We start from the raw sequence: 25541 nt of genomic DNA on the forward strand, positions 1-25541 counted from the left end.
GCTGTGTGAGAGATCGCGGGGGTCCCAAGCGGCGGGACCCCACGCGATCAGGCAACTTATCCCCTATACTTTAGATAGGGGATAAGTTGTCAGCATGGTAGTACCCCTTTAAGTTGGTCAGTGATCCTTGAAGACCTTGTATAGGTCATATAAACCATACACTATAATTTAAGTAGTATGTGGCCAAATTTCCAGAAAACGGAGAGAAAAAAAAACACATACACTCAGAAAAGAATTAAACACTAAAGATAATCTTCCAAGATTATGTTAATGATATTTACTGACACTTAATTATCACCTTATTGTTCAAGCATTTCCTCTTTTCTGCTGTGTAAGTTCTGCCTTCTCCCACCCTCCGAGTGCCCTCCACTCTGCACTCACTTCCTCGCCATGATTGTCTCCCTTCTCTTTGCGGTGACCTGACTCCCAATAATGATAGCCACCTGTTTTCAGCCGAAAGCATTAAGCAGCTGGATACGCTGACATAATATCTGTTAGTCATAAATAAATAAGAAAGGACGGCCAGCAATTAAAGCAAAACAAGTAATCCAAATGAATTATACAATAAATATGCCATTCAGCATTGTCAACTTAAAACTACTTGTCTTTGCATTTATTTCACGAGGAAGTAATAGGGAACAGAAAAAAAAAGCGTCACTTAAACTGTGTACCAATAAATTATATGGAGAAAGTGGTTGATTTCAAGGAAAAATGCGAGTAAAGGAGTAAAGACAGTCTTGATTATACATTAGATTATAGTCTGCAGATAATCTATAATATTTAAAGGGGTACTCCACCCTTAGACATCTTCTATCCAAAGGATAGGGGATAAGATGTCTATGGACGGAGTACCCCTTTACGGGTGAATATAGATGTACACCCAACTCTCTTGCGGTGGTCAATTTTTGCACAATTTACCAGCAAAGTCGCGCAGCCATTGTCGACTGCATGAGGACTTGGTTTTGGAAACATGTGGCCAATAGGTAGTGGCTTCACCTTAGGTGCTGCTGGACACTAAGGTGGGTTCACCCAGGCAAAAATTGTGTGGAGTGTCCGCACGGAAAACAAGTGCAGAACTTCCACACATTTGACTAACCAACGGTCGGTAGAACCGCTCAGAAATACACCGTCTAATTTTCCTGCGGACGCTGGAATCAGAATCTCAGAATTTCTGCGGCAGAATACCATCGAAATTAATGGGTCCGTGCAGAATATTTCGGGAGGACATTCTGCATAAGTTCCGCCCGTGTGAACATAGCCTACGCATTCTACTTTCAAGGGAAAGTTTATTGGTCCAGGTTTATTTTTCACTTTTATTTTTCTATCTTCAATGAAAAAACAATTGGTGTCATCTGTCAGCTGTTCACTACAATAACCTAAGAGGGGACACATTTGCATAGTTAAAATAAAGCTTATATAGCAAAAATCTGCAATGGTACAAGCTATCTTAAAAACAGTCCATTCTATGGATCTCAGTAAGGCTCAACCACAGTCCACAATATTGAGGCAATGATTGTCTCCACTATGGGCAGTAATTACTGTATGTGTAAGAGGAAGTCCAGATAAGCATGGTCCAGATAAAATCAGGGGACACTGGGAATAAAATCATTTTTTAGCTTTCCACCTGGGTGTAGAACTTTTCTGTCGGTAGCTTACTCTCTGTATGTAGGACCTCCTGTAGTTAGCTTGCTCCCTACATATAGTACCCCCTTAGGTAGTTTGCCCCTTGTATACAGGACGCTTAAGGAAGTGAGGCACTTACTTATATACTGCACCCTGTCTGAACCCCGTCCTTTGTAAAAATGTAGCTCAATAGTGTAGCTCTGCTCACCTCTCGTTCTCCCGCAACCACATTTTGACTGGATGGCTTCCCCATCCATAAGATGGTGCCCTATGGATAAGCATGTCATGATACACTTTACTCTGCCTCCTTCAATGCGAACAGGGGGGTTGGGGGGCAACAACATAAACCCTGGAAAACCCTGGAGAGCTTTATTGCAAGGGTACAGCAGGAATTCACTTTCACTGTGCCTGCCCATCCCAAAAAGAAGAAAAGTCTTGGACAGGAAAGACGGGGATTAGGATCTCTTGGATGAAGTCCCCTTAGGAAACATTAAAACTAGTATACCTTATTTTCTAAAACTACTTTATTAAAAAAAACTTACTACATGTTAATGAGCTAGAAAAGCCCCTTGTTAAGGCAAAAGGACCAGAAACCAGTATGCCATGACGCAGTAAAATCCTAACTTGTGCCCATTAAGATCACGAATGCACGTCATAGCCGGCCATAGATTTAAAGGGGTTCTCCGGTGCTTAAACATCTTATCCCCTATCGAAAGGATAGGGGATAAGATGCCTGATCGCGGGAGTCCCGCCGCTGGGGACCCCCAGGATCATGCACGCGGCATTCCGTTTGTAATCAGTCCCCCGGAGCGTGTTAGCTATCACGCCCCCTCCCATAGGCTTGCATTGAGGGGCTGAGCGTGACGTCACACGCCGGCGCAGGCGTGACGTCAAACGCCGCCCGCCCTGTAATCGCCGGTAATCAGTCCCGGAGCGAACACGCTCCGGGGACTGATTACAAACGGGGTGCCGCGTGCATGATCCCGGGGGTCCCCAGCGGCGGGACTCCAGCGATCAGGCATCTTATCCCCTTTCCTTTGGATAGGGGATAAGATGTTTAAGCACCGGAGAACCCCTTTAACAGCCATTCATGACCATTACAGCCACACCACACTTCATTCTAAGGGTGCATTCACACTATGTAATTCCCGCGGAATTCCGGGTGGTGAACTTTAACATCAGTGTGAATGGGTCTTCCGTGAGACCCGTTTACACTGAGCAAATTCAGCGGTGGGCAATTTCGCTGCTGAAATTGTTCCGCTCAAAGAATGAACATGTTCATTTTTTGAGTGGAATTCCGCGAGCAATGCATAGCAGTCCATGGTGACGGTGCAGTGCCGCGTGGTCCTACTGCCGAAGAATTTTGGCTGCCAGGCTGAATCTCTGCTCACCTAAGGGTGCAATCACAGTACATTTTGGGTATCCAGCTGCCCCATCTGGTGGAGAAATTTTAAACAAAACCCGATATGGTGCAAAAAATGAGCCGACCTGAGTCGAATCTGACTCCGGCTGGCTCATTTAAATGAATGGGATGTGGCACAGGTCTGGCGTAGTGTGAATGTAGCCTTGCCCAATACTCTGCTGCTTTACTCAATTTTCTGAGTATTTTTACATTAGGCACATTAGGTTCTGTTCAGAATAGCATCATGGCCACCATTTATAAAGGAGCCATGGCAGCTATACCAGATCTGTTTTCACAGATATTAATTATGAAGGAACTATATCACTTTAACTGGGAACCGAAAAGTTTGGTATTTTGCTGGGTTATGGTATTTTTGAAGTATAGAACAACACTGCAGACTTTTTATTCTTGCTGCCAAAAAGTTGGAAAACTTGACAGAAAGCCCATAATACAAATCTGAACAATACCTTTTATATTTATCCAACACGGTTACTTATTTATATTGTTGCCAAGAAATATGTACCGGTATTTTAATTCAGTTTTTTAAATTCTTAAAAATCAGGATATTTTTGACAATTTAACAAAAAACATTAACATCCACAGAATGGAATGACATATACCTAACCAAAAGATGTGTTTTATACTTCCCTCACTATGCTGATACAATTTGCGCGCTAGATTTCTCTAGTGGTAAAAATTCTGACTCGCCAGCTGTTTCCATTTGCAAACACAATTGCCACAATTCAGTAAATCAGCAACAATCATTCTATGGCGGAGGAAGGTAAAAAGAAAAAAAAAAAATCAAAAGATGTTGCCTACCTCCAAAATGTATCTACAGGCATCTTAAATGATACGAGGTGACAGCTGCTAAAATATTGGAACCATCTTCTGTTTAACAATTCCAGTCAGAGAATAATATTCAGTTTTAAGTCACCCTGTATTCTCCCAAAAGGCATTAGTGTGCATAGAATACTTAGGCAGAAGTTTGCTTCAAAACACTGTAAAATTCCACACAACACCCTTTATTTTATTCAATTCATAAATATTTCACTGCGTGTTTACCATTTTTATTTGTAAATTATTGAATGTGAAGGAAACATAATTCCAATCACAAAGGGGCGCGTGAATTCCTTTTTCTGCCATGGGATCTATCGGCCTTCTGAGGAATAGATGGAGGGATGTGACTAAGTAAATATATTGCTTTAAACAATCTGTCACAATTGTTATTACCGTATATACTCGAGTATAAGCTGACCCGAATATAAGCCGAGGCCCCTAATTTCACCCCAAAAACCAAGAAAAAAAAGTTATTGACTCGACTATAAGCCTAGGGTGGGAAATAAATCATCCCCCCATGTCATCATCCCCTCCCCCCTTTCATCATCAGATGTTGCAAAACTACAACTCCCAGCATGCTGGGAGTTGTAGTTTTGAAACATCTGGAGGTCCGCAGGTTGAAGACCACTGCGGCCTTCGTCATCATCCAGACCCCCCTTTAGTTTTCTAGTCACCTCCCCTCGGTGGGAAGGAAGGGTGAACTGGTCCGGGCCATCTATGCTGCAGGGACTGTCCGGTGGGGAGGGTTAGTTGTTCTGGGCTGTCCATTTTCACCGGGATACCCTCTTCTCCGCTCCGGGCTGACCCCGGACAAGTGACGTTACCTTGACGATGACGCACAGGGACGTTAATGTGCAGGTACATCTGCTGCTCACAGACGTCCCTGTGCGTCATCGTCAAGGCAACGTCACTAGTCCAGGGCCGGCCTGGAGCGGAGAAGAGGGCCTCCCGGTGAAGATGGACAGCCCGGAATGACTAACCCTCCCCACCGGACGTTCCCTGCAGCATAAATGGCCTGGGCCAGCTCACCCTTCCTTCCCACCGAGGGGAGGGGAGTATAAAACTAAAGGGGGGGGGGGGGTCTAGATGATGACGAAGCATGCTGTCCGGGCATGCTGGGAGTTGTAGTTTTGCAACATCTGGAGGTCCGCAGGTTGAAGACCACTGAGAATGGATTGACAGTCGGAGAGTTCACTCGAGTATAAGCTGAGGGGGGCATTTTCAGCACGAAAAATCGTGCTGAAAAACTTAGCTTTAGTCCTGACTGATATATACCATAAAGCAGCAAAAAGTCACAAGTGTCGTTCCTGGTCATAACATCAGCGAAGCCTGGATGAAAACTGGCCATCCACCAGCCATTGGTAATGCTCACCATTAAAGGGGTATTCCAGCTTTATACATCTTATCCCCTATCCAAAGGATAGGGGATAAGATGTATGATCGCGATCTCTGTGCAGCCCCCGGCATTCTGTGCCACGCACTCCCTCCGAGACAGGTTCATGGTTCTTCCATTCATGTCTATGGGAGGGGGCGTATTTTGGTCAGTATTTTGCATCACTATTTGCAAGTCCAAAGTACAGAAGAGGTCATTTATTTTATTATTTTGTACATTTTTTCTGTGTATGATCTACTCCTGGTTTTGGCTTGTAAATATTGATCCAAAATACTGTTATCTGAAAGATGCCTAATAATCTATGAGGGTCTAGGACAAGGTTTTCCAACCAGTAAACCTCAACCAGTAATCTCTCTTTATATCCAAACAGGAGAAGATCTATTAATCAAGGCTTGCGGGGCAGGGAAAAGCTGTCAGGGACTGCCACAATGACTAGAGGTTCGGGCAGCATGAAGGTGACAGGTTTTCTTAAAAAATGCAACAATATGGATGTCATCTGCATCCATGATAAACTATTGATTGTCAGTCACCAACTTTGTCTTTTGGCTGCAAGGACTGATGGACTAGTATATTTTACCATATTGTTATATAGATATAGATTTATTTAGTGGCTCTCAGTCAATCTAATGCAAGTAGGCTCAGGGAAGGGGGTGGGTCATTTGTAAAAAAAGATGTGTTGGACTGGCCTGAGGAACGCCCCCTGGGCACTTAAAGGGGTACTCCCATGGAAAACTTTTATTTTTTTTTTAATCAACTGGTGCCAGAAAGTTAAACAGATTTGTAAATTACTTCTATAAAAAAAATCGTAATCCTTCCAGTACTTTTTAGGGGTTGTATACTACAGAAGAAATGCTTTTCTTTTTGGATTTCTCTGATGTCATGACCACAGTGCTCTCTGCTGACTATTTTTGGAACTGTCCAGAACAGGAGAAAACATATGCTGCTCTGGACAGTTCCTAAAATGGACAGCAGAGGTCAGCAGAGAGCAATGTGGTCATGACATCAGAGAAATCCAAAAAGAAAGCATTTTCTCTGTAATATACAGCCAATAAAATGTATTGGAAGGATTAAGATTTTTTAATAGAAGTAATTTACAAATCTGTTTAACTTTCTGGCACCAGTTGATTTAAAAAAAAAAAAAAAGTTTTTCACGGGAGTACCCCCTTTAAGTCTCATCTGCCTAGTTACAAAAAGGCTTATATGTTCCTGACGGAGAGGACGAAGGAAACAAAACAAGGTGTGTCTGGAATCATGAGGACTAGCTTTATCTAGTCAGGGGCTTATTTACACTCCCCCTTTTCCTGATGACAGGTTTGCTTTAAAGGTAAATAGTTGCTTTAGTTATGCTGCATTGACTGAGGGCAGCATAACATATAAACAAAAATGTTGGATCCGGCGGTCTGTCACTTATTCTGATACATACAGTAGTTTTACGAGAACTTACTTGATGAAGTAGGTAGAGCATTCTCAGCACTGCAGGATAAGGAGTCACGGATACTCATGAAGAGAAGCTAGTAATGACCACTGAGCCACTGGTCCCGCCCACCTGTTAATGATTGGCAGATTTCTTGCTATGCACAGTAATAGGGAGAAACCTGACAATCATTAGTGGGTGAGCTGGACCCCCCCCCCCATGAACATCCGTGACTCTTTATCCTGTAGTTCAGGGAGCGTGCTGCCTACTTTATCATGTACATTCTCAAACTACTGTATGTATGAGAATAAGTCACAGACCACTAAAAACAGCGATCACCCTGATCTCCTGCAGCCGTTCTGACTCGTTCTGGTCCCCACCGCTTCCTGGTTTCTATGACCTATCGACCCTGCAGGAACTGACCCCACCGGAACCTTTGATCTGTGTAATCCACTCAGAGTGTTGGACCCTGAATGTTAAGTGGTCATTTCTATAGATATACTAACTAACACAAGTTAGGGGGCACTGCTGTGGAGAAAGACCAATTATGTCAGCATGTACTGTGGAGGCTAGCGTTCTGTCACAGTGGCAACGCGGAGTCCTGATGCCTGTGGGTCCGGAGGTGCTGGGAACCAAGAAACCCGAAGTCACTCAATAGCATACATAGAAAGACAAAAAGGTACTCGCAATCACCGCGAGGAAACAGCAGACCGACTTCTATGGCATCTCGGACAGATCCGACTTCAGGCTGACAGCAGGGCATTCAGAGTGGAGGCGACTGCCGGCAAAGTTTCGCGCAGATCACGATTCTTCCGGCCTCGTATGAGGCCAGAAGAAGCACGATCAGCATGAAACTTTGCCGGCAGTCGCCTCCACTCTGAGCGCTGTACTATCAGCCTGCACGAAACTTTGCCGGCAGTCGCCTCCACTCTGAGCACCCTGCTGTCAGCCTGCGCAAAACTTTGCCAGCAGTCGCCTCCACTCTGAGCGCCATGCTGTCAAGCCTGCGCGAAACTTTGCCGGCAGTCGCCTCCACTCTGAGCGCCCTGCTGTCAGCCTGAAGTCGGATGAAGTATGTCCGAGATGCCATAGAAATAGGTCTGCTGTTTCCTCGCAGTGAGTACGGGTACCTTTTTGTCTTTCTATGTATGCTATTTCTATAGATATGTTTGTTAGGGTAACACGTACAAACTTACAGCTTTATCAACTGACTTCATACTATATTTTTAGCCCAAACAGCAATTTTTAGGTCAGGCAAAGACATATCTAGTTTTCAAGGAATTTTGGGCTGCCCTGAATAAGATAATCTCATGCCAAGTCAATTTTGAAAGTTTTATTGCACCAGCATTAATGCATGCATATATTAATGAACCATGTCAATCCCTTGATGGCTGTGTGAAGCATCTTAGCTCTTACTTCCCCTACTCTCTCTTCTGTAAGTAACATACATTGGCAACCTATAAATAGTTCATAGCACTAACCAAGAGCAGCGACATACAGGACTATACACTCTAAATCTACTTCTAGAAAGCAGTTGGATTTTATTTTCATGATTAATATGAACAAAGTTTTTTGCTGTGATGTTAAATGTACCAGGGATGGTTCTCATGTATACAACAGTGTTAGACCTATAATTCTAAAAGTCAACTCAAGAGCACTTAGGTTATACTGCACCCAATGGATCTTATCATGATGCGCACATGATCTGCAATGTTTTTAACAGTGATCTTAGGAACATTCTGGGTAAAACTACTGTGTTCATTGAATTCCTGTCTCATTTACTGGCACCCTCCTTTTGAGCAGGTTTCTTTTTTCAAAAAAAGGGTCTTTGTAGTTTATGCAGACACAGCGGCTGATCCATATAAGCACATACACCCGATTCTGCAGCTTATTTCTATTAAGTACTATTTAAGTGTACAGGAAAAGTTTTAGTAACAGGCACAACTGGGGTCCCATAGGTTGGGCCTCCACCAATCAAACATTGATAGCCTAAACTAAAGTGTGGTGGACCGTCATCTGGGTACAGTACAAAATGTAAATGGATGGCAATGCACAGTACATTTTACTAGCAGCAAATGTGTATGGTAGCTTGGAGGTGAGCATCGATACTGTATGCATTGACACTACTCACTCACTACATTTGCTGGGCTGGGTAAAGACTACCCGGAGATTGACATCTGATGAATATGCATGCATAACTTCATTGTTGCGGCATAACAGCGAAACGATCGTTGGGGTTCAGGTGTAGGTATGGTTTGGCACCCTTTATTGCATATTTTTGGCAGGCATCACCCTTGTATCCTACCAGCTATTGTGGCATTTATTCCTTATATTTGCATATTTTGATGTATTTGTGTCCTACCATTGTCCTATATCTTTGTATGTCCACCAGTGCCTATTTATTCCTTTCTTTCAATTTTAATATCTAAAAAAAATTTTTATCACTAAATTGTATCAATAAAGCTGATTTTGTATATTCTATTACCTTGTTGTTTATTCTGTGGTATGGTTCTCTTTTTGGTGTTATAATTACAATCACATACCTTTACCTACTATATATGTAGGGTTATATTTACCTTTGGTGACATAACTTCATTGTTGTGGATTCTGAACCAGAATTACAGCTCAATGCCATTTTCTAATCTTAGATAAGTCATTAAAGGGGTTATCCACCATAAGGTGATATTAGTATGTACCTGGCAGACAGTAATGGACATGCTTAGGAAGGTTCTGTGCTTGTCTTGGGGCTAAATGGCTATGTTGTGAGATTACCATAACACTGTGGCTAGCTTTTTGTGAACTGGTAATTCCTGTTTGAGTTTTCATTTTTTGACTACAAATCCCACAATTCCATTTTCCTCCCTCCCACACATCAGCCACCCCACCCATTGAAACATAAATGAGCTGCATCCATTCAAAGACCTGTGGTTTTCAATCAGGGTGCCTACAGCTGTTGCATTAGTTGCAGATTCATCTCTCTCCCACCAAGCGATCCCTCCACCCATTGAAGCAGACAGGCTCCCTGTCATCAGCTAACTAGTGAGTTGGGTCTCAGGCGCATTGCAACCTGGGAAAAAGCTGAGACAACAGTAATTTTGTATGCTGATAAAAATAAATATTGGGGTGAAAATCACAGAATTGTGAGAAAACAGTCACACACAGGTACAGACACTATATTATTAACTACACTAACTTTACAGCCCCTGTAGCATAGTCAAATAAAAAAAAATCCTGGAATACCCCTTTAAAGTGAACAGCGAGGCATACCGAACTGTATAATTTTTTTATCACAATTTTTTTTTATCATAGTAGTCACCCTTTTGATCATAGTAGTCACCCTTTCTATACGTACTGTATGCAGTGATTTATGCCAATAGAATAGCACACCAATCTAGTTGTCACCAGCTACATCTGTAAGGCTTAGCCATCAGCAATTAGATACCTTGTCTGCCTTTTTCAGCTCTGCAAAGTGCCGAGCATCCTCTCTCTTCTTGCTTACAGCAGGGAGGGCTCTTTCTCTGTAATGGACATTTCAGACACACTGGCTATGTGCAAGCTACTAACACTTTGCATGATTCACTAACACAGTACAGCTTGCACACAAGCAGAAGATCTTGTGTTTGAAGTGTCAGTGATGATGATTATTTTATATATATATATATATATATATATATATATATATATATATACATATATATATCTCTAAGGTTCTTGGCAGATAATGGTTCTGTAAGAGTGTGTGAAGAGTAAGGAAAGGTGGTCTGTAGCCTAGACAATGAGCAGTATACAAGAGGCAGAGATAAGCAGTTATAACATAAAAAGCAGGCACGTTTAACAATTATATATGCAATCAATATTGCATATGAGATTTTGATTAGTATTTTTCTGTAGAATTGTGAATGAGCCCTAAATTAAAGGGGTATTCCAGGATATTTTTTTATTTATCTATGCTACAGGGTCTGTAAAATTAGTGTAGTTTATAATATAGTGTCTGTACTTGTGTTTAATGGTTGGTCTCGCAATTCTTAAGTGATCTTTTTCTCCAATATTTATTTTTAACAGCATACAAAATGAGTGTTGTCTCAGGTTTTCCAAGGTTGCAGTGCGGTCCGAGACATTACCAGTCAGGTGTTGAAAGGAAGCGTGTCTGCTTCAATAGGAGGAGCGACTGCTGGTTCGTGGGGTAGATCATTCTACACATGTCTGCAGGGAATTTTCCCAGGTGTGAGCTGGCTGATATGTGGGAGGGAGAAAAGTGAACTAGTGCTTACAAGCAAGAAATACTGGGACTTGTAGTTGGAGGGAGGGAATTCCAACAGGAAATAGCCATTTTACAAAAAGAAATCAACAGCGTTATGGTGGACTCACAACACAGCCATTTAGCCCCAAGACAAGCATGGATCCTTCCTAAGCATGTCCATTACTGTCTGGCAGGTAAGTAATAAAATCACCTAGTGGTGGATAACCCTTTTAAACCACTAGTTCTGGACAATAACCACCAGTACTCGACTGATGACTACATTATAGCTTAGTTGTATTAAAAAAAGTCCATACAAGTATAATTTTCTGGCGCTATACACGTATATTGGGACTCAGATATCCAAAGGTTAATACTTGTTAGTAAACAAAGTATCCAGACAGATGTTTGTGAGTTTTTTTTATGTAAATTTTAAAAATACACATTTGGAGTAGGGGTTGTAAACCCTGATGCACATGAGATAATGATAGGACGGCTGGAGATATGTTACATCCTGAAAAACATCCTTTGTAAGTGTAATTGAATTGCAGAACTTGCGAATTGGCTACGAAGCATATAAAGAACAAGCAAAGTCTGAAATAATTGCATGAATGCCATGAGAGGAAGAGTCTCTGAGGCACGCAGCCTGTGATAGCCCTTCTTCCACAATCCTCCTGAGCTGACAAGGTTAATACTACAGGTTTCAGCCAAATCTTCTGGATGTGTATTTATATTCTTAAGGAAATTAAAGTTATTTTTCCAAAAGTTTCATAGTCCTAAATGCATTGTTCCTTTCCTTCACGTGTGCCATTCTCGGTAGGGCTGTTGCCTTTTTTTTCTCCAACTTTTGCAGAATCTCTTAGCGAGTATCACACAAATTACGAAATATCGCCCCATAAATAAATACTAACACCCAATGTGTCTTTGAATTTCTCCACACTATACTCCAGGAAGCCGCCTGGAAGATTAGCCTAGATTTTTTTTTTTTTTTTTTTTTACGTGTAAACAATTTACAAAGTAGAAATGGTAAATAAGTGAATGAACGGCATTGAAACGTGAAGCTTTGTAGAAAAGCAAAAATATGACCGATCGATACTGCAAAAGGCACCAAAGGTGACAACTGGACCTGAGCACTGAAGGCAAAGTAAGGGGTTAACGCTGCCTTTTAATCCTCAAAATGCTCAGGAGGATGGTAAGAACCTCTGGTCCTGTAAGCAGTGTATCACTCACAGCGTCATGTTTTATTCTTTGCAGGATATTAGATACAAAACTCAGACAGGAAAAGTCATAAAACATTCAAGGCTATAGAAGATGCAGAAGCAGGGGGTGCTAAATGACTAATGAGAGCGAAAGAAATATACAATAATCATATTTATACTGAAAGCAGAGACGGCATTTTGAAGCTAGCGCTTTTCTTTTTTGTATTTTGCTACAATTTTAAGTCATCTAAAAAATGTGCAATACAATGAAGAGCGGTCTGTTCCCAGATACAGAAACAGCCTTTGAATAGCCTAGCAGTGTAGATTGTGCAGGGCAGATTTCCTTACTACCGTGGAAAACTTTTTTTTTAAATCAACTGGTGCCAGAAAGTTAAACAGATTTGTAAATTACTTCTATTAAAAAATCTTAATCCTTCCAGTACTTTTTAGGGGCTACATACTACAGAGGAAATGCTTTACTTTTTAGATTTCTCTGATGTCATGACCACAGTGCTCTCTGCTAACCTCTGCTGTCTATTTTAGGTACTGTCCGGAGCAGCATATTAGAGATGAGCGAGCTTACAGTAAATTCGATTTGTCACGAACTTCTCGGCTCGGCAGTTGATGACTTATCCTGCATAAATTAGTTCAGCCTTCAGGTGCTCCAGTGGGCTGGAAAAGGTGGATACATTCCTGGGAAAGAGTCTCCTAGGACTGTATCCACCTTTTCCAGCCCACCGGAGCACCTGAAGGCTGAACTAATTTATGCAGGATAAGTCATCAACTGCCGAGCCGAGAAGTTCGTGACAAATCGAATTTACTGTAAGTTCGCTCAGCTCTACAGCATATGTTTGCTATGAGGATTTTCTCCTATTCTGGACAGTTCTTAAAATGGACAGCAGAGGTCAGTAGAGAGCACTGTGGTCATGACATCAGAGAAATTTAAAAAGATAAGCATTTCCTCTGTAGTATACAGCCCCTAAAAAGTGCTGGAAGGATTAAGATTTTTAAATAGAAGTAATTTACAAATCTGTTTAATTTTCTGGCACCAGTTGATTTAAAAAAATTTTTTTTTCCACGGTAGTAACCCTTTAACCCCTTAAGGACACAGGACGTAAATGTACGACCTGGTGAGGTGGTACTTAACGCACCAGGACCCGATGCGATGCCCGTGTCATGCGCGGCTGATCCCGGCTGCTGATCGCAGCCAGGGACCCGCCGGCAATGGCCGACGCCCGCGATCTCGCGGGCGTCCGCCATTAACCCCTCAGGTGCTGGGATCAATACAGATCCCGGCATCTGCGGCAGTTTGCGATTTGAATGAATGATCGGATCGCCCGCAGCGCTGCTGCGGGGATCCGATCATTCATAACGCCGCACGGAGGTCCCCTCTCCTTCCTCCGTGCGGCTCCCGGCGTCTCCTGCTCTGGTCTGTGATCGAGCAGACCAGAGCAGAAGATGACCGATAATACTGATCTGTTCTATGTCCTATACATAGAACAGATCAGTATTAGCAATCATGGTATTGCTATGAATAGTCCCCTATGGGGACTATTCAAGTGTAAAAAAAAATGTTAAAGTAAAAGTAAAAAAAAAGTGAAAAATCCCCTCCCCCAATAAAAAAGTAAAACGTCCGTTTTTTCCTATTTTACCCCCAAAAAGCGTAACATTTTTTTTTATAGACATATTTGGTATCGCCGCGTGCGTAAATGTCCGAACTATTAAAATAAAATGTTAATGATCTCGTACGGTGAACGGCGTGAACGACCAAAAAAAAAAAAAAGTCCAAAATTCCTACTTTTGTAATGCATTTTATTAAAAAAAAAATGATAAAAAATTAATTAAAAGTTTTTCATATGCAAATGTGGTATCAAAAAAAAGTACAGATCATGGCGCAAAAAATGAGCCCCCATACCGCCGCTTATACGGAAAAATAAAAAAGTTAGAGGTCATCAAAATAAAGGGATTATAAACGTACTAATTTGGTTAAAAAGTTTGTGATTTTTTTTTAAGCGCAACAATAATAGAAAAGTATGTAATAATGGGTATCATTTTAATCCTATTGACCCTCAGAATAAAGAACACACGTCATTTTTACCATAAATTGTACGGCGTGAAAACGAAACCTTTCAAAATTAGCAAAATTGCGTTTTTCGTTTTAATTTCCCCACAAAAATAGTGTTTTTTGGTTGCGCCATACATTTTATGATATAATGAGTGATGTCATTACAAAGGACAACTGGTCGCGCAAAAAACAAGCCCTCATACTAGTCTGTGGATGAAAATATAAAAGAGTTATGATTTTTAGAAGGCGAGGAGGAAAAAATGAAAACGTAAAAATTAAATTGTCTGAGTCCTTAAGGCCAAAATGGGCTGAGTCCTTAAGGGGTTAAAGAGGTTCTCCAACCACTATGATTTGATGGAGGAAAGACTGTCATAACATGGATACGTGTATTTGTAAGAGCATGTATGAAGCTAGTAGGAGAATCAGGGCTGATAGCTCATAAGAGACCTTAGTGCAAAAACTGACCATGTTTTATCTTTTGCAACAGTTGTAAAGGTAATTGTTACTTTTTTCCTATGGTGGAACACCGCAAGGGGTCGCAGTTACAGCTGTTATGCAAAGGATGGGATAGGGGTTAAGATGTCTGATTCTGTGACGGGTGCCGCTCCAGTATCGGAAACGCTGAGTTTGCGAGACGGAGACGTGACGTGACGTCACACCCCCTCCATTCATGTCCCCCTCCATCCCATAAACATGATTGGAGGGGGCGTGGTGTGTCATCAAGAGGGGGCGTGGTGTGACATCTCCATCTTGGAAACCCCTGCATTTCAGAGACCGGAGCAGCACCTGGCACAGAATGCTGGGTGCTGCATAGAGATTGCTGGAGGGGGGGGGGGGGGGGGGGGTTTGAGGAGGCGGGACCACCACAATCAGACATCTTATCATAAGATGTCTAAGGGCAGAATACCCCTTTAAATTAACTGGTTATATTAGGTACTTTATACATCTGAATATTCAAGGTGAATAAATATTAACAACCAGTCACTCAACACCAAGGTGCGGTCAATGTATTTCACTACTCTGAATGTAAAACTATAATTATAATATTTATTAATAATAGAGATGAGCGAAGTTACAATGATTTGATTCGTCTTGAACTTCTCGGCAGTTGCTGACTTTGGCCTGCATAAAATTAGTTCAGCTTTCAGGTGCTCCGGTGGGCTGGAGACTCTCCTAGGACTGTATCCACCTTTTCCAGCTCACCGGAGCACCTGAAAGCTGAACTCATTTATGCAGGCTAAAGACAGCAACTGCCAAGCCGAGAAGTTCGTGAAGAATCGAATCCCTGTAACTTCACTCATCTCTACATATAATATGTTATATGAAACATTATTAATTAAAGTACATCTTAGTGAAAGATTCCAATTTTAAAATGTAAAACAATAATTATAATATTTATTAATAATATTTCATATAACATATTATATGTAAAGTACATCTTTGTGACAGATTCCAATTTTCAGAACAATTCTTATTTTTATTTGAAGCCAGTCATAACCATCCTTAAAATGGCAATACAAAAACAGTTTTAAAAAAAACTACAGAAAACATCAAATTTTCTGGGTTAAGAACAAATATTGAGAAATTGAGGAGCACTGTAGATAGCAACAACATAAGGAATATTTAAAGAACCCATAACAAAAAAAAAAAAAAATTGTACATTATAGAAACATGCCAAAAGTTTTGATTGATCGGGGGCTCAGTGCTGAGACCCCCCCTGATCATTAGAACAAGTGGGGAGAATCACATAATAGTGCCATTCACTCGCCAGCTCACAATGTTCTCCTTCCAGTTTCACTAGACGGCCCAATGAGGCTATGTTTGCACCTCAGAATTTCCTGGTTATCAATGGGACTCTGCTGCGCTGTGTACATGGCTGAATTTCCACGACAGATGTTTCTGGCATGGAACTTCTGATTTCCGTGTCCGCAGAAAGCATGACCCTGTCCAATCTCTCTGCTGACTCCGCATAGAATTCATATCCATCTATGAGACTGTGCGGTCATAGTGCCAGCATGTTATTGCAAAATGTCTGCACAAAGAGTTTCCGCGTGGACATTCAGCTGTGTGAATATAGCCTTACAGTCTACAGGGCCACAGTGAAGCCAAATGGAGGTCAATTTAAAGGGGTACTCCAAAGAATAGGGGATAAGATGTAGGATCCCGTCGCTGGGGACCCCCGCGATCTTGGCTGCGGCACCCCAGACAACCAGTGCACGGAGCGAACTTCGCTCTCTGCCGGATGGCTGGCGATGCAGGGGGAGGCTCGTGACATCATGGTCACGCCCTGCTCGTGATGTCAAGGCCATGCCCCCTCAATGCAAGTCTATGGGAGGGGGCGTGTTGCCAAACAAATTTCCAATGATGTTACGCCATATAGTGTAAAATGTCATAGCTGCGATTTACTAGCGTTTCCAGCTGGGTATGTTGTATTTACAGTGTGACAAAGAATATATGCTTCGAAAATTACCACAAAATATATGTTGATACTCCAAAGGCTTCTGTTCTTAATAAAATGTAAGGTATCAAACCCAAGGTCCATTAACATTTTGTGTACCTGCAAATAACGAGGCACAACTATAGTGAAATTGCCTTTAAATTTACAGATAATATAGGAGCCCGACGTCTTGTTAACTGGATACTAAAAAAAAAAAAAAAAAAAAGGCTCCGAACGTGAATGGGCAGGTGCAAATAACAGCGCCAGTCCCCTGTGTTTACTAATTAGATTATAAATGATGCCACATGGTACAACGACGAATCTATGGAGCTCATTTTCAGGGAAGCCAAAGATCAGGAAATTGAAGATGCAGAAGCATATGCTCACAAAAATATAAAAAAAAAAAAAAAAAAAAAACTTGTGAGGAGACAGAGATGACTTAATTATACTCAATTTGTTGGAAAATCCTAATATAGATATAAGTAGACAGTCTTATACTGGGGGTACTGGTTTCCATAAAGAGTCTGCATTCTCCTTCTGTACTCAATGCCTCAGCGGGTTAGACGTAAGATTCTGATGGGCACCATTCTCTTTTTTCCACCGAAAACCGACATTATTTACACAGAGAATTGTTCTTAATATTCTTGCTAAGAAGAAAGGAATATCCAAGTGATAACAAAAAGGAAACAATAACAAAACTAGGGTCAAGTAGGTGCCATTTTGTTAAGACTTAGTCTGGCCACAAATATAAGTAAAAAACAGTATAAAGTACATAAACTCTCCCTGATCCTAGCCAGAAGGCCAGGATACCAAGGGTGAGTGCGAAAGGTGAAGAGTTACTGGTGCAGAGCTTCCACTCAATGGGGAGTGCATCCAGTGAGTTTAGGCACCTATGGGTCACCACTCCCTGAGGCACAAATGTATCTCGGCTCTACACCCCCCTACCTCATGGCCAGATCTGGAGGAAACAGAGCACATCAGAGCAGCTGTTGAGCTGGTTCAGTGGCACCAGCCCTGGAACGCCCTGGTACCCCTGCTCCTCCATGCAGCCATCCATTCTTACCAGTGGACTACCTGATAAGAACAGATACTACACTTGATCTTAGCCAAAAGGCCGAGAAGCAGGTTATTCTGGATAATAAAGAAAGAAAATGTACTCCAAACCTACTAAAGCTGAGTAAAGTTGCACCCTTCCATACATACACACTGTGTAGAGAGAGGGAGAGAGAACAGAGAGTAGGCAGGACTACCTTGGGATTTCTAATGTGAATTTTGACTGAGCATGCAAAGGTATATTTTTTTATAAACTATATTGTGGGTATTGTTCTTAAAAAAATAAATAAAAAAATATTAACCTTGGATAACCCCTTTAATATGTGTTGTGGCATTCCACAACATCCGAAGGTGAGCACCCATGCTTGACATGTCTCTGATCCTATAATCTGTGGCATTACTACCCTGCTCAGCCGTTTTGTCCACATTTGTTAGGGTCAGAATTCTAAATTGTGTCACAAAGGCAATTTCTCCAGTAATATCAGACTCCAGGATGAAAACAGAGGAGGGGGTCATAGAGCAGAGTGATGTGACTGGATAAAGAGACCCAGCACAGCAGGCTCAGGGAGAAAGACCAGTAATGCAGAGTAAGGACATGTCCCTCCAAAGCACAGGATGGCAAACCGAGTTAGCAAGAGATAGAACATATTTGTGAGAGAAACATAGGTGCTACGCCAGTGGTCTCAAACTGTGGCCCTCCAGATGTTGCAAAACTTCAACTCACAGCATGCGGCTAATTCTGGACATCACCGATCGTGGTGATGCCCGGCATCAACCCCTTAGATATAGCGACCAAAGTTGATCGCCGCGTCTAAAACGAAATGAAACTGTCCCCGGCAGCTTAGTTGGGCTGTTCGGGACCGCCGCGGTGAAATTGCGGCGTTACAAACAGCTGTATGGACAGGGAGGGTCCTCACCTGCCTCCATCTCCGTCTGATTGGTGCTCTGCTGCTCCATGCCTGAGATCCAGGCTGGAGCAGCAGAGTGCCAATAACACTGATCAATGAATGCTATGCAATGTCATAGCATTGAACAGTGTATGAAATCAGAAGATTGCATGTAATAGTTCCCTATGGGGACTAAAAAAAAGGTAATGAACGCCGCGTCTAAAGTGAAAGTATGCCGGTTAGCTCAGTGGGCTGTTCGGGATAGCCGCGGCGAAATTGCGGCATCCCGAACAGCTTACAGGACAGCAGGAGGGTCCCTACCTGCCTCCTCGCTGTCCGATCGCCGAATGACTGCTCAGTGCCTGAGATCCAGGCATGAGCAGTCAAGCGGCAGAATCATCGATCACTGGTTTCCTATGAGAAACCAGTGATCAATGATAAAGATCAGTGTGTGCAGTGTTGTAGGTCCCTATGGTACCTATAACACTGCAAAAAAAAGTGGAAAAAAAAGTGAATAAAGATCATTTAACCCCTCCCCTATTCAAAGTTTGAATCACCCCCCTTTTCCCATTTAAAAAACAAAAACAAAAAAAAAAAAAAACACAGTGTAAATAAAAATAAACATATGTGGTATCGTCGGTGCGGAAATGTTCGAATAATAAAAATATATCGTTAATTAAACTGCACGGTCAATGGCGTACGCGCAAAAAAATTTCAAAGTCCAAAATAGTGCATTTTGGTCACTTTTTATATCATGAATAAGTCCTATCAATGCAAAAATGGTACCGCTAAAAACTTCAGATCATACCGCCTCATACACACAAAAATAAAAAAGTTATAGGGGTCAGAAGATGACAATTTTAAACGTATTAATTTTCCTGCATGTAGTTATGATTTTTTCCAGAAGTACGACAAAATCAAACCTATACAAGTAGGGTATCATTTTAATTTTATGAACCTACAGAATAAAGAGAAGGTATTATTTTTACCGAAAAATGTACTACGTAGAAACGGAAGCCCCCAAAATTTACAAAACAGCGTTGGTTTTTTTCAATTTTGTCTCACAATGATTTTTTTTCAGTTTTGCCGTTGATTTTTGGGTAAAATGACTGACGTCATTACAAAGTAGAATTGGTGGCGCAAAAAATAAGCCATCATATGGATTTTTTGGTGCAAAATTGAAAGAGTTATGATTTTTTAAAGGCAAGGAGGAAAAAACGAAAATGCAAAAACGGAAAAACCCTCAGTCCTTAAGGGGTACCTCTCATCAAAAAAACTTTTGATATATTATAGATTAATGTATGCAGAATAACTTTACAATTGCATGTTATTAAAAAATATGCTTCTTTCTATTTTAAATTTTCCACTTTGAAGAAATGACCACTAGGGGTCTCCCTACCAGTCCTGGCAGCAAGCATTTCAGACTCATGCTGGAGTCCTAAACACTACGAGCTGCCAGTCTGCTTTGTTCACAAAGGAGAACACTCAGAGCTGCCAGCCTGCTTTGTTCACAGCCTGTTTGGCCGTGAACAAAGCAGGCTGGCAGCTCTGAGTGTTTAGGACTCCAGCATGAGTCAGAAATGCTTGCTGACAGGACTGATCGGGAAAAATACAATAGAAAGAAGCATATTTTTCATAAACATGCTATTGGAAAGTTATTCAACATTCATTAATCTAAAATATATCAAAAGTTTATTTGATGAGAGGTACCCTTTAAGCATGTCAGTGAAGCATTAAAACAGTGTTTCCCAAATTGAATGCCTCCAGCTGTTACTGGATATTAGTATAAGCATGTCAGTGAAGCATTAAAACAGCGCTTCCCTACCAGGGTGCATCTGGCTGGGCTTGCTGGGAGTTGTAGTTTTGCAACATCTGGACAGGTAGTCTTTAAAGCGTACCCGTATGATCCAACAAAAAAACTTTTTTTTAATATCACTCAGTATATCACTCAGTACCTAATATCACTCAGTACCTAATCCTGACCATGTAAATCAAATTTTTATGTGTCTAGCACCTTTATTTTTTTTTTATTACACTTTTAATTTAGCTCACTAGTCTGAATTCCTCTCAAAGGGAGGGGCCTGGCCTCACCGTGCAGGTCTCCGCCCCCTCCCTCAGTATGCTGTCTGCTCACATCTCCCCTAGCATTAGCAAAACTACAACTCCCAGCTTGTCCTCACTGACAGTAGCGGGACACAAGCTGACAGTGGGAGGATTTTTCCTCTAGCTGTGAGCCCTGCACTCACAGCTGTCAATCAAGGAAGTGTGTCCATGACATAGGTGATGACGCATGGACACAGCAGGACTAATATGTGTCCAAGCAGGCAGAGGGGGCAGTTGTTTGACTGGCTTTTTCAGTATGAAATACTGAAAATGTTATAACAAAAGCAATTGCAAAACCTATTGGTTTTGCATGCTTTACAAAATATCAAAAGTTTTTGTATCTGACAGTGCCCATTTAAGTCTGGACAAGCTCTGTGGAGCTGGAATTAGTATAAGCATTTCAGTGAAGCATTAGAGCAGTGTTTCCCAACCAGAGTGCCTCCAGCTGTTGAAAAATGTCAACTCCCAGCAGCTCTGTGAAACTGGAAATATGTTCACACTGCGTAATTCCCGTGGAATTCCACTCACTGAATTGCGCACACCGAACATTAGCATCAGTGTGAATGGGTCTTCCGCAAGACTCGTTCACACTGAGGAATTCCCCGAAATTGTTCTATTGCACAGAAAGATGATGCTTACTCTTTGCGCGGAAGTCCGCTTGCACTGCATAGCCGTCAATGGTGACGGTGCAGTGTCGGCAGCTGCCAGATGGAATCTCCGCTCACAGAATTCTACGAGCAGAGATTCCACAGTGTGAACATACCCCTTAGAACAGTGTTTTACAAACAGGGTGCCTCCAGCTGTTGCAAAACTACAACTGTCAGCAGCTCTGTTGAACTGGAAATTAGTTTTAGCATGTAAGTGAAGAATTAGAACAGTGTTTCCCAACCGGGGTGCCTCCAGCTGCTGTGAAACTACAACTCCCAGCATGCCCGGACAGACGAAGTCTGTCCGGGCATGCTGGGAGTTGTAGTTTCACAGCAGCTAAAGCAACCCTGGTTGGGAAACACTGTATTAGGATCACATAAGATGCTGTTCTGGAACTGATGGGAAACGCTATGCCTTCAGCTGTCCGGGCATGCTGGGAGTTGTAGGTTCACAACAGCTGAAGGCACCCTGGTTGGGAAACCCTGTATTAGGATCACGTAAGATAGGAAACACTTTGCAGTCAGTCTTTTTTTTCTTCTTACCATTAAAGATCAAGAAGCAGAAAATAGTGGGTAGGTGTTTGGTCATTGCTGGAAATAGCCGAGCTCTTCGTGATGGCTGAGAGATGTGAAGCTGGAATGAAGCGGGAAGTTTTTACAGTTGTACGATTAAAGGATTCAGCTGTAATCACCCAAACACACTATCTGCCTTTTAACAGTTCCAATCAGTCGCAGATCTAGGTGTAATCAACAGCAGCGGGGGGCTTCAGAAAGCAAAACAAAACAAAACCAGCGGGAATCTGCGCTAATATACATTAATTGGCACCAGCCAACGTTATAGTGCATGAAAGCCGTCTCTCCACACTCTCTGTTAAAGTAGCAGATTACTAAGAACTCCCTTACAGGGATAGATAGCAGGAACAAGGAGCACTCAACGAACGTTAACTATATAAACTCACTGATACATCACAGTCACCGGAGTGTTAAAAATAGAAAGCTGTGCTCCAGAGTTCAATAGAGGGGCCTGGCTCGCTGTTATCTGGTTACCCAAAATAATGGGAATCAAAGGTTTGTTTGCTTTTCGTCTGGTTAGTGGCACATAATAATATGGTTGGCAAAATATCCCCAAATACAGATATAGGGGGAGATTTATTAAAAGTTGCTGAGTTGTCCATAGCAACCAGTCAGACTGTTCCTTTAACTGTTCAGAGGCCTTTTAAAAAATGTACTCCTTGGGGATGGAGGGCGTACCTTTACGCCCTCAGCCTGCTCCCTGTCCATAAGGCATGGACCCGTCATAGCAGGTCGGGCCCGGCCTCTAACAACGGCTGGGACCCGTGGCTAATAGCGTGCGGCATTGATCGCGGTGCCGCGCGCTATTAACCCTTTAGACGCGGAGTTCAAAGTTGAATGCCGCGTCTAAAGTGAAAGTAAAGCAGTGCCGGTTAGCTCAGGGTGCTGTTCGGATCGCTGGGATGAAATCGCGGCATCCTGAAGAGCTGCAAAGGGTCCCCTACCTTCCTCCATGCTGTCCGATCGCCGAATTACTGCTCAGTGCCTGAGATCCAGGCATGAGCAGTCAAGCGGCAGAATCATTGATCAGTGGATTCCTATGAGAAACCAGTGATCAATGTAAAAGATCAGTGTGTTCAGTGTTATAGCCCCTTATGGGAGCTATAACATTGCAAAAAAAAAAAAATTGAAAAAAAAGTGAATAAAGATCATTTAACCCCGTCCCTAATAAAAGTTTGATTCACCCCCCCTTTTCCCAATAAAAAAACAAAAAACTGTGTAAATAAAAATAAACATATGTGGTATCACCGTGTGCGAAAATGTCCAAATTATAAAAATATATCTTTAATTAAACCACACAGTCAATGGCGTACGCGCAAAAAAATTCAAAAATAGCGTATTTTTAGTCACTTTTTATATAAAAAAAAGTGAATAAAAAGTGATCAAAAACTCCGATCAATATATAAATGATACCGCTAAAAACTTCAGATCAAGGTGCAAAAAATGAGCCCTCATACCGCCCCATACGCAGAAAAATAAAAAAGTTATAGGGGTCAGAAGAGGACATTTTTAAACGTATACATTTTCCTGCATGTAGTTATGATTTTATCCAGAAGTACGATAAAATCAAACCTATATAAGTAGGGTATCATTTTAACCGTATGGACCTACAGAATAATGATAAGGTGTCATTTTTACCGAAAAATGTACTGCATAGAAACGTAATCCCCCAAAAGTTACAAAATTGCATTTTTTTTTCAATTTTGTCGCACAATTATTTGTTTCCCGTTTCGCCTTAGATTTTTGGGTAAAAAGACTGATGTCATTACAAAGTAGAATTGGTGGTGCAAAAGATAAGCCATCATATGGATTTTTAGCTGCAAAATTGAAAGGGTTATGATTTTTAAAAGGTAAGGAGGAAAAAAACGAAAGTGCAAAAACTGGAAAACCCTCCGTCCCCAAGGGGTTAAAGAAGCGATCTGATTGGTTGCTATGAGCAATGGGCAACTTTTCCTCTGGACAAAATGTAGTAAAGTAAAGCAGCACATCCACCTTTGGGGTAGGGTCACATGTAGCGTATACGCAGCTGCGCGAAATCCTCAGTGCAGCAGGAAATACACTACATATTCTCCTATGAGCAGATCCACAGGGTCACTCCAGTCAGTTCTGTGTGCACAGTGAGGTTTGGAGGCTTGCCCGCGCATCACCGTTTCCTTATAGGAGCTGGTAGCATCACTGTATGATATATGTGGGCTTTATTACTAGGAGAAATGCAGTTCTCCCCAAAACTGGTATTTGTAAATTAAAAACAGGTAAGACTTATTATTACTGCAGCACCAATGGCCTGAAAAAGGTGATGCCTGGACATTAAAGGGTTACTCCAGTGGAAAACATTTTTTGTTTTTTTCAAATCAACTGGTGCCAAAAAGTTAAACAGATTTGAAAGTTACTTCTATTTAAAAAGCTTAATCCTTCCAGTACTTATCAGCTGCTGTATACTACAGAGGAGGTTGTGAAGTTCTTTTCAGTCTGACCACACTGCTCTCTGCTGAAACCTCTGTCCATGTCAGGAACTGTCCAGAGCAAGAGAGTTCCTGACGTGGACAAAGGTGTCAGCAGAAAGCAATGTGGTAAGACTGAAAATTATTCCAGAAAGAAATACAACTTCCTCTGTAGTATACAGCAGCTGATAAGTACTGGAAGGATTAAGATTTTTAAATAGAAGTAATTTACAAATGGGTTTAACTTTCTGACACCAGTTGATTTGAATTTTTCTTTCTACCGGAGTACCCCTTTAAATGTTGTATAGTTCATGGCAAAGTGACAAATATTGCTGATTGTAAGTTTCATTAATGTCTTGAAGCCAAAATAAAAGAGCAATGCACAAGGTGGGGTTGTATATAAAACCCTGTATGATACCACAATAAACCCCTGTACTAACAAGCCTTAAAGGGGTACTTTTGTTCTTACTGGGAATACGCGACATGGGTGTGGAAATAAACAAAAATGAAAGCTAATTGTCCAAAGAACTAAAACAGGAGCACAATCTACTTGTTCCCCAATATACTTGTCCGGACCAATTTTCGCTTTTTCACGCTTATTTTTTTCTCCTCACCCTATAATAACTCTTATCCTTTTTCCATCTATGCTTTTTTTTTGTGGGACTCATTGTACTTTGTAATGACACCTTTTATTTTTCCATAACATATGCTCCGAAACAAAAAAAAAAAAAATAATGGTGAAGTGAAATAAAAAAAAACTAAAAAAAATACCGTATTTTTCGTCCTATAGGACGCACCGGTGTATAAGACGCATCCAATTTATAGGTGCAAAATCGAAAAAAAATTAAGATTTTGAACCCAATAGTGGTCTTCAACCTGCGGAACTCCAGATGTTGCAAAACTACAACTCCCAGCATGCCCGGACAGCCAACGGCAACATCTGGAGGTCCGCAGATTGAAGACCACTGCATAGGAGGTGATACTCACGTGTCCCCGCCGCTCCGGACCCGTCACCGCTGCCCTGGATGTCGCTCCATCGCTGTCGCCGTGTCCCCGTCGCTCCGGAACGTCTCTGCTGCCGGCCGGGTATCCTTGCTCTCCGTCGCCGCCATCACGTCGTTACGCACGCCGACGCATGTACGCGACGACGTGATGACGAGGAAGGAGAGCGCCGGCCATACAGGGGATCCCTGAACGGAGAAGACACCGAGGAGCCAGGTAAGGTCCCTC

General features: G+C 41.9%; 1 protein-coding gene and 1 pseudogene across 9 annotated transcripts in view; both read right to left on the minus strand.

Annotated features, from left to right (window-relative positions):
- The window catches only part of TBC1D5 (TBC1 domain family member 5), a 645101-nt gene that overhangs the window by 415869 nt on the left and 203691 nt on the right, over positions 1 to 25541 (minus strand). For 2 of the 9 annotated variants that reach the window (XM_056519932.1, XM_056519930.1), the window contains exon 1: positions 299 to 320. The exons of the other annotated variants lie outside the window; for them this stretch is intronic. The gene's annotated coding sequence lies outside the window, so the exon portion shown is untranslated. Of the gene's footprint in view, positions 1 to 298; positions 321 to 25541 lie in introns of those variants that run through there. 9 annotated transcript variants of the gene reach the window in all.
- LOC130274645 (U2 spliceosomal RNA) lies at positions 17651 to 17733 on the minus strand (annotated as a pseudogene).

This window comes from Hyla sarda, chromosome 5 (genome assembly GCF_029499605.1).
Source record: "Hyla sarda isolate aHylSar1 chromosome 5, aHylSar1.hap1, whole genome shotgun sequence".
Classification (NCBI taxonomy): Eukaryota; Metazoa; Chordata; class Amphibia; order Anura; family Hylidae; genus Hyla; species Hyla sarda.